General features: G+C 43.2%; 1 long non-coding RNA gene across 7 annotated transcripts; it reads left to right on the top strand.

Annotated features, from left to right (window-relative positions):
* The first annotated feature begins 368 nt into the window (after positions 1 to 368).
* On the top strand, positions 369 to 14,499 carry LOC147758336 (uncharacterized). Of its 7 annotated transcripts, none has more exons than XR_015318575.1 (5): positions 369 to 1,552; positions 3,303 to 3,447; positions 3,757 to 3,966; positions 12,743 to 12,831; positions 13,150 to 14,499. It is a non-coding gene; the product is annotated as an uncharacterized LOC147758336 (long non-coding RNA). The 7 variants fall into 7 exon arrangements; XR_015318577.1 differs by having other exon boundaries at positions 12,743 to 12,949; XR_015318576.1 differs by having other exon boundaries at positions 3,757 to 4,026; positions 12,743 to 12,949.
* Positions 14,500 to 15,485: the final 986 nt, after the last annotated feature.

The following is a 15,485-nucleotide window of genomic DNA, read 5'->3' as shown; positions in this document are numbered from 1 at the left end:
CGCATCTGTCTTCAGCCCCCCCTAAACGCCGCTGTAACCGATCCCGTTGCTCTTCAACGCTGTTTTCGGATTCTTCATCTTCGCATATTCATTACGACAATCGCTGTCGCCACCGAGATGCTGCGTCAAACTTGATTTTTTTCGTTGAAAAACAACAACTCGTATACGACATCACTTATCACCGCAGCGGCAGTGTCAATTACGTGTCACAGTATAATTTAAATGAAAATAGTATGCGAAACGCACGAAGGCAATAGAGGAATCCAAGGGAAAGAAGAGAGAAGAGGTCCACACAAAATCGACGCAAAAATAATGACGAATTGGCATAGCAGACAGCTGTCAACTGGTATTATATGACGTAAAACGAATGACGACGATAGCGACACCGGCGGCGTTCAGAATTGAAAAATAACAAATTTACAGCGTTATCGTGCGCACTGATGCTAATGACGATGATTTTCTTTCGACTGGCGCTACAAAGGCTAGCTTACACAGACAAACCGCAAAGCTGTGGATTAATAAACAAACTGAACCAGATTTGTACCCGGTGTCACGGTAATAGCGTCTTTGTAATAACGTCAAGTCGGTCGAATGCACCTAACTGCGCAATGAGTTGCAAAACCATTGCCGCTGGAAGCGGTAATACGCGCAGCTGTTTTTCGAGGCGAAGGACAAGGATGCCTAGACGTATAAAGCTTAACGTACAGTATTTTACAACGGGTGCGGTGGCCGTAGGACAACAAAAGAGGAGGGCCCGTATAAGCAGCTAGCTGGCTTCACAAATGCTAAACGAGACGAGGCTACGCAAGCGACAGCTGACTGAACCATTGCCAATAGTGCTAGTATTACTGTTAAGTGGGAACCGTAACTGCGACGTTTCCTTTGCTCTCTACGTGAGTGACTACAGATATTTGCTATTGTTACGGGTTTCACTATTGCCGCCGTTCCTACTGATGGATTCGATAACTGACAGCTAGGCCGACTTCGCGTCGACTTTAGCATGGTACCACTAAAGCTGTCAGCCTGCCTAAAGGATGCATCACCTCTGTGTCGTGACACGCGTCTGTTTCCAGCCTGTTTATCTGTTAACTGGTCGCTTACCAGTGAAATTCAAAATGTGTGGATGTCTGTTTACATATCCATTAGTTTGTGTGGAAGACACGACGTCATAAAATTACTACTAATCCAGCGAAGTCAAGGGTACAGCAAAGCTGCCAGAGATGAATATGTCGCAGTTCGACTTCGACTAGGACGCCCTCGTCGTCCGAGCGGCCGTAACAACAAGGGCAAAACAACATTATTGCGAGTACAGGCCGAGGCGAAGGTCACGGCCTGTACACACGTAAATAACAGATAAACCAGTGCTAACATTAGTAGGGACAATGACAAAAGTCTAGAAGATCTACTTGTCGCAAGAAGTCAATAATGTGGTTAAAGGAATATCGGAACGTTTAACAACAACAACGACAACAAACAGTACTAACAACAAACATCGCTGACAGCAACGATAAGCGCAGAAATGACGGTAGTCGGCAGCCAAAAAATTTCTTTGGTAAATAAATCCAAATATATCTGCGTATCTGTTGGAAGTATTCCCTATTGAAGGTGCACGATAAAGGTATCTAGCGGAGCGTCTTGATAAATGCTCTTAGCTGTAGTGATAGCCTGCGGATCCAATTGGCTTAATTGTAAGATAGGTTTTATAAATACACAATAAAGTGAAACACTGAAGTGACCCAATTGTACCGAAAAGAGCCTAACGGCAAATCAAGTAATACATTTTAAGTTGTAGTCTGGCCGGTAGGACGATGTTTGCTTTAAACGACGGACGGCTTCAATCTTAGGGCTCTGCTTGCGCCTTAGATGTTCCTCTGCTGGCCGAAATCTATTATATGTACTAACTGTACTCATGGGTGCGTGATTCAAAATGCATTACTATGGAGCTAGCGTGCTTTTTTCATTCGTTTAAAATATCCCTTCTTCTGGGACAGGGTTAGCGAATGGCTCCGCAAAGAAAAATTATGAACGAACACAGTCGATGAACCAACGTTCATTTTGCTTGACAGTCACAAGGCATCAAAGGATATGTCAACCATATCATCCGTTTGAGTGATACAAACACGAAAAATATGCACAAATATATTATGGAAGTTTTATTTTTTCTATAATAAGCTAGATTTTCAGCTGCATATACTGGTTTACTGATCTGACTTAGCTACATGGTCCGGAATGATACTTACCCTGTCGGATGATGTGTAAGCCTATACAGAAGCAGGCTGTGCGTTTATAGTCGAAACAAATGTTCTTGTCTGAACACTATGGTCATATAATCCTAGGCCGTTCGTGTACAAAAAGCTACGTCGTTAGGTAGGAACGAATTTCCTACAACATGTCGAAGCCGCATGTACTGAACGAACAGCAAAAGTACAACCGTAGAACTTACAAACTTCTGACTTATATCGTTGGTTCGCTTGTATATCCGACGCAAACGTCGGCAAGGCCGCCAAAAGGCTTAGACCTTTCATCTTCAGCTGGTTGTCTTTGCTTTCATATGGGGCCGTTCATATTGTCGCTACTGATGTTTGTGATAGCAGTAGCGGTTGTAGTCGTTCTACTGGTAATGGTAACAGTGACACACTTGGTCCGGTTCCATTATATCCGGTCTTTGGGCCTGCCCTTGGGGCTGAGTAGTCACCTTTTGTGGGCCTTTTTGTAGCGGATCGCTGTCCTCAAATATCCGAAATAGGCTGTTTGCGCGTTGCACCCAATGCATAGGCTCCAGCTTATGTTAAGCTGCATGTTACTAAATTGTGCAATGTTCCGGATTGTCTTTGTCGGCACACATATGCATATATTACAGAAAAAACACGGAAGATGCGTCGGATTTGCATGCTCATCGTACGTGCATGCTCCTTCGAAACGGCTTTGGAGGAGATGGATAATTTTATGTAGGCGCCTAGTTATGTACCCAAAGCTATTCAACTGTCACTTCTCCATTTCAAAAGAACTTATATGGTTAATAAGGCACAACTTGAGCTGTCGAATAGATAATCCTTTTTTCATTCCGTGAAAAAGGATTGAGGGGACAAGGCTTATTTAAAATAACATTAAAATTTAAATAATATCGCTTTTTAGGTCTATCAGAAATGTCCGTCTATCAACCGATGTAATAACGATACGAAGAGATTTAACGCAATACATACAGTGAGTCCATTGACGAGCCCCTATACTAGTGTACACTAACTAGTAGGTGTGTCACAGACAATTGGAAGAATTAGCTGTTTGCCATATTTGTACTTCAGCTGTTTGATGACCACAACTCATGAAGTGGTCGATGAAAAGATGTACAGATAAAGTTTCGCGTATAGCGAAAATACGTCAAAGCGTGGAAAAAAGGAAAGCGATAGCGCCGAGTGTGAAAATGGACAGGCATCTCCAACAATCAGGGTAAATTTACATTTTACTATTTTTCGAACTTCTGCACGAAAACAGGCTTTGGAAATCTTGGCCAGGACCACGTGACCTACTTCTAAGAATCCACAGACCTGTTTTCGTATCATCTACTATATTTCATAGCATGCTTACGAGACGTACCTAGGCTGCCTGCTAGCTAAAGGTTCAGCAATCGATGCTGATGCACACTACCCTTCAATCTTCTTCTGATATTCTTCTGTCGAATTTTTTTCTGTTGCACTGCCCACGCTCGAGATAACCCATTTAGCCGATAAATTTAGGTCAATATTTTCCTTGTTTCAGGTCACTAAACGACTGGCTACATCGTGAAGAAGCAGGCACAATGTTAACACCCGAAAATAGTCGTCTGCTTTTTTGTCTCGTTTCCTCTCGTCTGTGCTGTGTACTTGTACATTTGTTTTGTTTGACGCGACAAGCAACTGGCTCGTTTAGTCGATGGTCAGACGTCTGTCGGCATGTACCTTAACGAATGGTGCCATGAAGTTATGCCAAGTGAGCGTTGGAAACAGTATTTTGATCAGTAGCGGGATGCTTCCGAACGAGCATTTCTGGGTTTGTTTTAAAAAACGATCGGAAATGAAATTTTTTTTCACCCCCTTCTCTTCCCATCCGTTTTTTTTTTTTTTTTTAGCTAGCAAAGGAATGCACGCTTGAGTTGTGGGGGCATATCTAACAAAAATAAATTAATAAGGCACAGTTACATAAACAAATAACAATAATTTCGATTCTGGTGTCGCTGTTGACTAATACAGGTTCAATTTCAATTTGATTTCTAAACCTTGACGACTACGACTGCCGCTACAGCTAGATACCGGCAGACTAAAATCGTATCAATCGTATATAAAGCATCATAAACAGATCATTTTTCAACTTTTAGATCTTCTTCCTGCACCTTGTGTATAAGCTTCTTCCCGATGTAATCACTGTGCAATCGATGCATACAGAAGATTATCAACTCAATACTATAATCCATCCAAGGTCTCTACTTTAGTTATTATTTCGTCACCTTGAGCAGAACACTTAGATGACAGAAATTAAATTTGGCGCGCTTGTTTGTCAAACGAGAAGCCAACTCGCAACGGATGGATATTCTGTTTTTTACGTCCTTATCAAAAATCGAGTGTTCTGCAATGGGTCACTAGAAGCGCCTGTCCTCAGCGATTCGTAGCACACAAACACACACATTTAGGCGAAGTACGCACTATGTCTTCGTAGATGAATCCCAGATCGGACTAATTAATAGGTCCAAAATACCTGTAGGTATTACTGACTTAAACTAGATCTCGGAAAAATATCAGCAGTAAAACGTTACACAGTATTGTTATCGTCGTTATGGTTACTATTATAATTGCTGGTATTCGTCTAACGAAGCCCAGATGATTTGAGGCGAAGAGTTGAACGTACGCCAGTCTCACGTACGCCAGTCTCACGTTCCGGCTGATAAAACGATAATGACTACGGGATATTGTGATGTGGTGATAATTGCCTTTAGCCAAGAAGATAGTGTTATGGTTTTTTCATATTCTTCAACGTGTTTAACTCCTGTTCAGCTCTGATGCTTCACTATATTTTATCTAAACGCGATAAGTGAAGAAGATTTGCGTCTGTTGTTATCAATCGATTCTGTAATCAGGTCTATTGATTTCTTGGATCACTGTGTCTATTAGAAGCGCTTCAAAACTGTGCGCATAGTAAATACGATGCCCCCTACCTCGCTGTGTTCTAGCCGTCAACCCGGTGTATATGGTGTAATTTTTCTGGCAATGATCCGCCAGCAGCAGCAGCAGCGCAGAGTGTGTGTACTTCAATCTTTACTTGCTGTGGTGCGAAGGAGCTTTTTCCTAATACGTGTTATCGTTTACTGTCACAGTCTTCATCAGTCAACCCAGAAGGTTCAGCACTCTCTACGTTAATGCTCTGCCTCGCGGGTCAATAGGTCACTGGCAATGGCTTGATCAGCTAGATTGTCAAGTGTCAAAAAGAAAGAACACCTCAATTCGCACGTTTGGATGAACTAATTAGAAAAAAGAAAGCTTTTTACGGATAGCGCAACCGCTTTTTTCAGTCGTTCTTGTTTATTAGAAACGATTATGTCACTTAGTTCAGATACTCTATGTGCACGTATAGTGTTTGTTTGTTTGTGTGTGCGTGCGTGCTTAAATGAATGAAAGACTGTATTATTTACAGCAGCGACCGCAGAAGCAGCAGAGTCGTACCAACGAAGCTGACTGACCATGTTGGCGGCGGTGATCGTAATATGGTTACGGTTTTTTACCGACACTGACAATCATATATGAAACGTAGATTATAATTTTTTTTTTATATGCGAGGTCTATAAGTTGGTCTTTCTGCTGAAGCTATCATCAATAGAAATTCTACAGCCCGCTAACGCATGGTCCGAGCTATGCGGTAAACGTAAACAAATCTCCTATTCGAATTTCTTCATTATTTAGCTAAAAATGTTATTGGCGTACTCGATCATCAATCATGGAATAGAGTGAGCGTTTACAGACATTTCACTCATCCTTAAGACGTTTCATCTTGAATTTAAAGCTCAGCCTGAAACAGAAGTTTGCTAACAGTTAAAGTGTTTATTAAATAGACTCACGAGTCCGCTGTTTGTCAGAGATCAGCTGTGATCGAAACAAGATCAGCTGTGACTGATACTATTTCTGCCCTTTGGATCAATCAGTCATTGAAACGCTATGAAAAAGAATTTTCAATCGTTCTCTGGCTAGGCTAGGTTGATGAGAAATTGTAAATGATTTTATTAAAATTAGTTGTGGTTAAACTATCTCTCTAATAGATCGGAAAGCATTGTACGGACCACCTGATTGATAAATCATGGATCGGCAACACTTTTTATCGACGGAGAGCTCGGCCCAATATTTGGTAACAATAATCCTATCATTAGTTCCGAATTGTGAACCCGACGGTGATGCTGATTGATTACTGAATACGTAAAAATTTACGCCTTCTCATCCATTGAAGCTATCGCTGGTACAGGCCCGCACACGGGTGTGGACAGATGTAATGAGTGTTTCTGCCTGGTAGCCGATGTACTTGTCCTATAAAAATTGAAATTTGCAGTGCCTGATAAGAACCACTTGAATAATTGTTGACCCAATTCGTTTTAGACTTGGAAGACTCTATCTGAGGTGCAGAGTAAGGTTACATGGAATGAACGGCTATGATATGCAGATTTCATTAGGTGACATTTTCGCTCGATTACTTGAAACGCTTTCTCTATAGGTAAAAGCTAGTCGCCGCACTATCGCCAATCGCCTGTAGAGAATACATTCAAAGACCTTACATGAATTCAGTTAAGGCAATACCGGCAACGATCTGACCGCAAGCTTGCACGCTAAACAAAAACTAATTTCCCGCAACCGGGAATGAAAAAAGGATATTTTTTTATGCGCTGGAAGTCCTTTCTTGTACAACGTCCTATGGTGGCATATGAAAGTTTACTCTATTATAGGTTTTGAAGATACACCGAAACCATGAACACTGATTGCGGCTGAGCTGAGCTGGGCTCGTCATGTTGACCCACAAATTGATAATATGAACGCTTTGAAGCAGTAAAGGATGACTGAATTTCATCTTGTGATGATTATATTGGACTCCATGAGATTTTAACGACTCTGAAGATTCTGGACTGGGGAAAGATTCAGAAGACTTTGGAGGGAAATCCTTCCAAGCCTGACTTTTAACCTATGTCCTCATATGTTGAACGACGATTATTTGAATTAGGCTATGCAGCTTAGAAGTGAGTTTTTTTTTTTTATAGAATAAGACACAAAAGTCCGAGAATGGATCTGTCAATAGGTCACCTCTATAAGTAACTCGCCCAAAAAAATCCTTCTGTTGCCCAAGCGGTGAAGGTAACCTGAGGAAAGCCCAACTAGATCACTTATAGACGAAACTACATGAATTATTTTTGGAAGCTTAGCACCGTTTAGGGTGGCGTTAAAAAAAACTAACCCAATATTGTGCTTATTCGCACATGGGCACACTCGTCCGGATACAGGCCCAAATTTGGTCGTTGTGATCTCATTATCTATTCCGCAGAATCTCTTACATATTGCCGCTTTGTATAGTCTTTGAAGATTAAAAGATCAGAAAAGCGGTTCAACGTTAAACTTAATTTTGCGTTTCTGCCGAGAACGCCAAAGTTGGCGCAGCTTCGCCTGTCAGTTCAGATCACCTTTCGTTGCTGGTTTCCCGTCGTATGATTGTACACCACAGTAGCACTAGTCAATTAGCATTAGACCCATGCAGTTGGGGTATCATAGAACCTGACAATGAAGCAATGCTATTGTGACGAAGAGTTTTCCGCGGATTTGCCAGCATCTAAGGTTAGAACTGATTGATAAGCATGACGCCGGGTGCAGGGCTCGGGTGCTAAGAGCGTCTCAAAGTGGAAATAATGACACGCGCTGCATTATAAATCGTGTCCTCGCACCGGTAAAGCTGGCTTCGGATACCATACGTAGCAGATAGTATGAGTCGCCCAATTGAAAAGGTTTGAATTGAAGGTTGGGAATATTCGATTGTGGTTAGTAAGAGCTAGTTAGCTTCACAAAAAAGTTTCACCCGGCTTAGGAACTACTTCGTAGCCTTTCGCCAATCTTTTGATAAAGCACAGCCCTTTTGCCTCGCTCGCAAAGCTGTCAAATGGTGACAAAGGCATGGGTGCGGCATTTTAGCAGAGGGAAGTTAAACACTTCAGTCTTATACGAGCAACAACAATACCCCACGAGACAGAAGACAGGACACAAGGGCGAGAAAAAGGCAATGTTTGACCCTTTTGTACGTTCGCAATGTACGACCCGTCCAATAATAACAAGGCACGATGAACTATAAACTGATCACGTTACATCAGCGATCAAATATCGGAACAGCCATTGTTTTAGGTATTCGCCCGAAGGCCTAAGGACACAGCTAGATACCGAGGTCATAACAACTTTCGCAGCTGTTTTCCTGTATCTTAAGCGTGGCATTTAATTGTTGCCGGTCGGTGTTGTATGAGCGTAATAGGTATTATCAAAGACCTTGAAGGGTCACAGATAGGTATCTGCGGCGGGCAGGCACAATGGAACCTACATTTGCAGTTCCAGTAAAAGCTAGAGCGACACGAATTGGCAGCAGCAGTAGTATGTAGCAGATATTACGCGTTGTGGAGTTGATTGTTACTGTTTACCTAGTTTGCTGTCGGTTATCCGGGAATCCTGAGTCGCCCGGTAAGCGACCCCATTCATCAGATGCCAGAGACCGAAGCCGTGATACGCTCGCCAGCCAAACCAAAAACGGACTGACACACTGGTGAAAGTAGTGCTTGTTAATATGGTTGGCAGACTTGCGCAGGCGAGAGGTACATAACTGATAGAAAAAAGAAGAATGAATTTTGCTCGAAAGGGCGTTGCAAGCGCATTTCACGGCTGACAAGAGCTACTTTTCCACAGACAGCTGCGAACATACCACAGGCCTCCAAAGACCTACAGAAATTAGGCCACTAACTATAGTCGAACCACCTATTTCCGGCAGACCCATTATAGCCCTATAGCATATTATATGCAGGCCCTATAGGACTCACTCACATACTCATTAGATCCATGTTTGCTTCCACCCTCTGCCGTTCAAATTATACAACAAAGCCAGTTCATAGTTCACAAGGACCATATGGTTGGGAATCTAACGTACTATACTTTCAACTTCCAACGTTCCGACGAAAATGGATAGAAAAATATCTTGAGTCTAACAGTAGTATCTTTTTGCTTGCTGGTGTTGAACCCACAAATATTTTGCTACGCATTTGAGAACTGCCCTGACGCAGGCTACCAGTTTACCCCTTCGAACCCAGATCTCGTCTATATCCCTAGCTCTCTGCCGTAGTGCAGCTCTGAATCTGTCGTTGTGCATAGGAAGCAAAAACTTGAAGCCGTGACCGGTCGGCAATAGGTAAAAACGCACCGATTTTTGCCGCCGTCCAGTGGGAGTGACAACGTCGAATAATTTTAAATAAATGAAGAGGAGTGCTAAAGAGCTGTATCCGCCAACTTTCGTTAGCGCATACAATGATGGCAGCCCCGAGCTTCCATTTTCGTTAGACATAGTGAAAAGCACTCAAATTCCCATCGGCGATTTCTCTTAGGGAAAGGCTCGCCGAGATAAATCGATACACGGCTTATATCTAGCGGGGGAAGGAAGGGACCGTGATAAAACAGAGAAAGGGAACGAAGACGTCGAAACACACGTCGATGAGTCCTCGAGCAAAAGCTTCACGAGTACAGAGCCGAACCTCTGCACTCGAGAACAACTAGTTGTGTCTCGACGCGCACTGACACATAGTGCCGGTGCTGTTACCGGTAGTTTTGATGTATGTGTATCTGGTCGCGTCTATGCGTGCTTCCATGCTGTATTTCAGTTGTGCATTTTATTTAAATGCTGTATTATTGAAAATATAAGTACACTTTTTATTGTGGATGTGCCGTTCAGTTGAAATCGTTTTTGTGTTATTTGCCAATAGCTAGCGATGAACCACGTCCTCGCACCGGAGCAAGCCGTTGTGGAGTTGGGGATAAGGCCTGTCCAAGACTCTCCCTGTCGCAGCATACGTACATAGTGACCGTGACCTTATAGGTTAACATATGCTATGCGAGTTACGGATGTTGACGAGACGTAGCTGTCGCAAGGAGTACTGTGACAGTGGAGACGGAATACCGGTCCTATATATGGGATCTATGCGGTATTTTGATCTGCATAGGCTTGCTTCAATGCCACCGGTAACATCTGCGGTAGTAAACATCATTAGAGTAGGTCTAAAATTGTTCTTCACAATAACATTGCTGCCCTGGTAGTGTAAAACATCCTGGGGACAGACGCTGAAAAAATAGTCGGTTGTATCAAGTAGAACACTGAGAAAAAGGATGCTTGACTTTAACTATTAAATGATGATTAACTATTAAAGCTCTTACCACAGTCGGCATCACAGGTCTGAACTGGTCTGTTTATTCGCCTCGTATCCTTATCTTGTTTTCCGTTCCGTAGGCCCTTCAATGTTCAACGTAGTGACGTAACACGCTTTGGCCACACAAGGACCAATGGACCATATCAGCAGTAGTAACAATGAGCCCAAGTAACAAAACAGTAGCTGACAAAATCAGACGGTATTCTGATGGAATCCTGCTCTCTTCGGCAGAGACGGGGGTGGGTCAGTCTAAGATTTGTAAACCAAAGATCTTCGTTACGCATCGGTGCCCCTTTAAGAGTCATTTAAGGTTTCTTTGAGATTCGACGTCTCGCGTATCTAGCCCGCTGCTGTTCCTAGGTACTCATAAAGGATCGCTCCTATTAGGTGTGTCTCCAAATCCACGCTTGTGACTCACGCTATGCATGTACTTACTTCAGAACTTGGCGTACGTGTGCCATTGACATTGCTGAACCTCCGAATGGTACACGATCTGAATCGAAGCAGATTTGTATGAATGTAATAGTGCGTCTATTTTAGCGCATAACTCTGTGGTAAGATTTAGGGGGCATAGAACTTTTTTGTCTAGGGGCACTAGAACTTTTTTGATATTTCATTCCCTCAAAAGGCAACCCTGGAAAGTTGGCAATAAGGAAAGTTGCTCCCAGACGTTAGCTGGAAATATGTAGCGCCGAAAAACGTCGAATCAACTGACAACTATTGAACAAAACCAGGAGACTCTAGCGAGAGCAAAGGGAAAAGTTATTGGACCTCTACCCTTGTGTTAAGTCTTGTTAACAGCCTACCGCTTACCTATTTAGGGACGACTCTGACCTAGCGTTATCTGGCTCTTATAAGGCAATAAGCACTGGAGTCAATTAACCTGTATAACCTCAACAAGGTTCATATATTCATTCCACTTCCACTACCTGCACGAAGCCGGGCCCGTCGGAATGTACGGCGGAGTGGCAGGGTTTCACCTGTATTCAGGAAGCCCTGCAGTATGGAATATAGTCCGCGGGCTGCTTTTAGCCATTGGATGGAATTATCGGCAGACTGGTTTCTCTAATGCAGGCCACAACCGGCACCCAATAAAGGTAAACGAGCCTAAGGCTCGCAATAAATTTGTAATCAAGCTCAAAAGGGTCAAATTGTCCGGTCCACGTGTATAGTCCGTTGCCAGGACAATAGTCGTTACAGGAAATGGCACCGCCCTTAGTAGCTAAGCTGGAAATTGCTTTTAGTGGTAGACCAAACACAAACTCAGGAAGACTCTATATTGTCTCTCGTGCTGTAAACGCAAAACCAAATAGGCATTAGAAAAGCTGTATTACCGGAGAACGAGAGAAGCGCTACCCAAAGGTAAACTGGACGACAAGCGAGCCAGATGCAAAAGCAACTAAAAAGTTAGTAAAAATACAGACGGAATGAACTCAGATCAGCAAGGGCAGTCGAAGCGAGAAGCCTTATTAGCTCCCTTTGCTAACTTACTACGCTGGCATGGCTTGTTCAGCAGTAGCAGTTCAACAAGTCTAACTGGCTTGCCTTCTGTTTCGTACCTTGTCTGACGCCAGCAATTGTTTGTTGTTCACAGTTCATGTCTATTACCCTGTTTCGTCATTTTCTCTTCCTAAGGTGCTTCTTTACTCTGCCTCGCAGTCCGCCAGTTCCTGAATCTCACCAGTCAGAGCGGCGACTACGAAGTCAATGGCCTTGCGAACCACCAACGAGCTCATCTGGTGGTAGCGGCTAATGAAGAGGAGAAACCAACTAACGTTGTTGGATCAAACTTCCAATATATAACGAACGATATATTACGTATGAAGCGGCGTCCCATCATACGCTTGCCTCCCCTCTTCCTTTCTCTAATTCCGTCGTTGTACGATTCCACAGAATCGACTATCCGTCAACAAACGACTCTCGAGCCCAAGTCATGTCCCCTTTGGCTGCTCTTGAGGTCTACAGACACAATAACGGTGACGCCGAGGCACTGCTGTTATTGGTGCCAAGGTAAACAGAGAAAAAAAGAGCGACTGAAAAAAGAATGGTGGAAAACGCAAGAGATATTAGATCAAATGTTAACAGTACCAGAAACGGTAGTGGGGCAAGTCGGATGTAATCAAGCAGACAGGGTTTCTGCACTCACCTGCACTGTCTAACTAGGTCCTGGCCTATGCTCTCCGTCCTGTCTATCGGTTTGGCAAACAGCGATGCCTGGTGTAAAGCTTCTGTTGATAGTATCTAACAAGTTATCTACTTACATTCACTGTCTTGTTATCTTCGAGTTTTTTTTTTCAGCCCCTCTTGCTCGGCTATGTCACCTGCTTGAATTGTACCGACACACTATGCACCCGAAGATACCACCGGCTCAATTGACCGTCGTCAATGTGCGTTGAGTCCTTTACCATTCCTGTACAAATTACTTCTACCACCGTTTGCTTCGGACATAGCCAGCAAAATCTTATGCTGTCCACTCGATTGTGTTGCAAGTGGAACGTCATCCAGGTCTTATCACATGATTTTCTGGCCAGTTTGTTTGGCTACTGGTTACAGCAGACAATGACTTATACTGTATATAACTGTGACTGGATAAAGAAGCATAAATAGAGTATATCTGAACGGCTATTTATCTGTCATCTACGCCACTGAATATTACTCTTTAAAGGGGTGGTCCTTTTCTCTTTTTTCTCAATGTTTTTCTTCAGGTTTGCATCAGGTACATCGATGATGTCCCCCAAGGAACACACTGCGCTCTAGTCTGAGTCGGCCTCTACTGTCTATAGAGAGATCTCTACTTCGCGCTTCCTGTTTCTGCTGACATTGCACTTCCCCGATTTCTTTTCTAGACGATTTTAGCTTGCTTGACGCCCAGTCTGCTTACGATGTTCCGCCAGTGCTCTTAAGCGCCGCCTTGTTCGACGACTACCTTATCCAACTTGATCCTATGCAAATTGCAAACAACGACGCTAGCAGCAGTAACAGGAGCCGAACGTAATTAGCAGAAGTAGATGATTCATCCGATTATCTCATGCTCGATTAGTGCCTATCGACTACTGAATATGACGAGCATTCCGGGAGAGGAAAAATAATTACTGATAATCGAAATGGTTAGCGACGCAGAAGTTGTGAGGCAGCAGCAACGAAACCGATGCTTTCAAGGTAAAGAAGTCGTCAGTACAAGCGTTTTAGTCTGCCGCAGTCGAAGAGGGCGGCGAGGACATGATATGGACATCATCTACCTTGTTAACTGGCGGGAACTACCTCAATTCCACCGCTTTCTGCTTTCCAAATCACTGAACCTATACAGAGAAGTAGTGCAAAAGAAAGACAGCAGACCAAGGGATGATATGCAGATAGAGGCAAAGTCACAGGCATACAGACGAAATTTTGGTCGTCTCAAAGCAACCCTCATTCACCGATGAACACAGACAGGTTACCTAAGCAGTTTCTCACAAACGCATTGACATAGCGACGGCAGATGCTGAGCAAACTCCCTAAGAAGCTTACTGGCAGCTTAAGTTATCGGATCGCCATCGGCTTGTTCAAGCATTGTTTTCTGGCCCAGGTAAAAATATGACCTTGCTTAGTGGTCAGTAGGTATGGCTTGCAGCTGCTAGCTTCTTTAAGAATGGCTTTTAGCCTATTGGGCTTCGTCTTTCTTTTAGGGCATATATATCGCCCTTGCACCTCTCTCGTTGACTATCGGAATCTGCAACGCAACTGAAGCCTCGCACTGATCTAGATCTCTGCTCAGACAGTTCTGCTGGGCTAGTAATGTAGGGATCTAAAATGCCATGCAATTAAGCCATCATTCATTCTGCCAGCTCCGGGCTCAGGAGATAAAAGCACGATCTGAGCAAAGAAGAAGGGGAAAAACTTCAAAAACAATGCGGAAATGCTACTGGTAAGGCGAGGCCAGAACCGGCCAAAAAGTGCTAACCCTACTACCATCGACCTCAAATATGCATACATATCTAAGCAATGTAGCTAAATGTAAAGATGCGTGCAGCCAACATTAGCAATGACAATAAAATTAATCATTTTTCCTAAGTAAATTTCGTTCGAATTAATTTAATAAAAGGACAGTCTCATGCCGAATAAATCGCTATAAATCGGTCGCAGCTTTATTGTTGGCAGCATTTCACGGGCGCAGAGACGGGCGTGTACAATATATATAAGCGGCCAACAAAGATAAGTTCCGTTTGATTTCGTCGTTTGATTGCCTGACGACCGACAATGACAGAACGTAATCCATTATACGATTTACATTACGGCCGCCCTAGCGGAAGATATACATAGATCAAACAGGTCGTTTGGCCTATTTCTGACAGCCTGATCACACATGAGTAGACAGATGGCAAAGAACATTAATAGGCAACTTGAACGCGTACCCCAGAAAGTAACTAAACGGCATGCCATGATGTCCACCTGTGCGGGATGGACCTGGAGCGTGCCTTTCGCGTGAATCAATAGAAAGGCCTGTCAGTCCATCGATATAGCGGTGATGAATAACCTCGTGTCATTTTAGCAACGAAGTAAGTATTAGCGATTTAGGCGCTCGCAAAGGCTGAAGGCCAGACATTCTCGTGCTTGTTTTACACGTTACCTTCAGCCAAATTCAGATGTCAAAGATGACGATATTAACATTATTTGGATTGAGCACTTGTGAATAGTTTCATATACATTTCAGGTCATGTATTTTAGCTTTTATTAATGGTCAATAGATACATGGGCCCTACGTCATAAGGCAACGGATTAAAGAGCGTTAGGAGTCGTATTATAAAAATTATCAGCACCCAGAGATCAACAGATGGGAAATGCTAATAGGTTCTAGAAGTGTTTGTCGAACGATTGAAGAGGTCCAAACAACTCCGTGAAATAACGGATACGCCCCCATTTAGATAAAGGCATATTTGAATAAACTCAAAGCATGGCACAAACTACTTCCACGAAGACACCAAAATATTAACATTACATGATCAACAGCCTTAACGCTACGTTCTTTTACGGAATGATCCTTACTATTATCCTCTGGCTACTT

Source organism: Varroa destructor, unplaced genomic scaffold (assembly GCF_002443255.2).
Source record: "Varroa destructor unplaced genomic scaffold, Vdes_3.0 BEIS01000001.1, whole genome shotgun sequence".
NCBI lineage: Eukaryota > Metazoa > Arthropoda > Arachnida > Mesostigmata > Varroidae > Varroa > Varroa destructor.
This window is presented reverse-complemented; position numbering and strand designations above follow the sequence as displayed.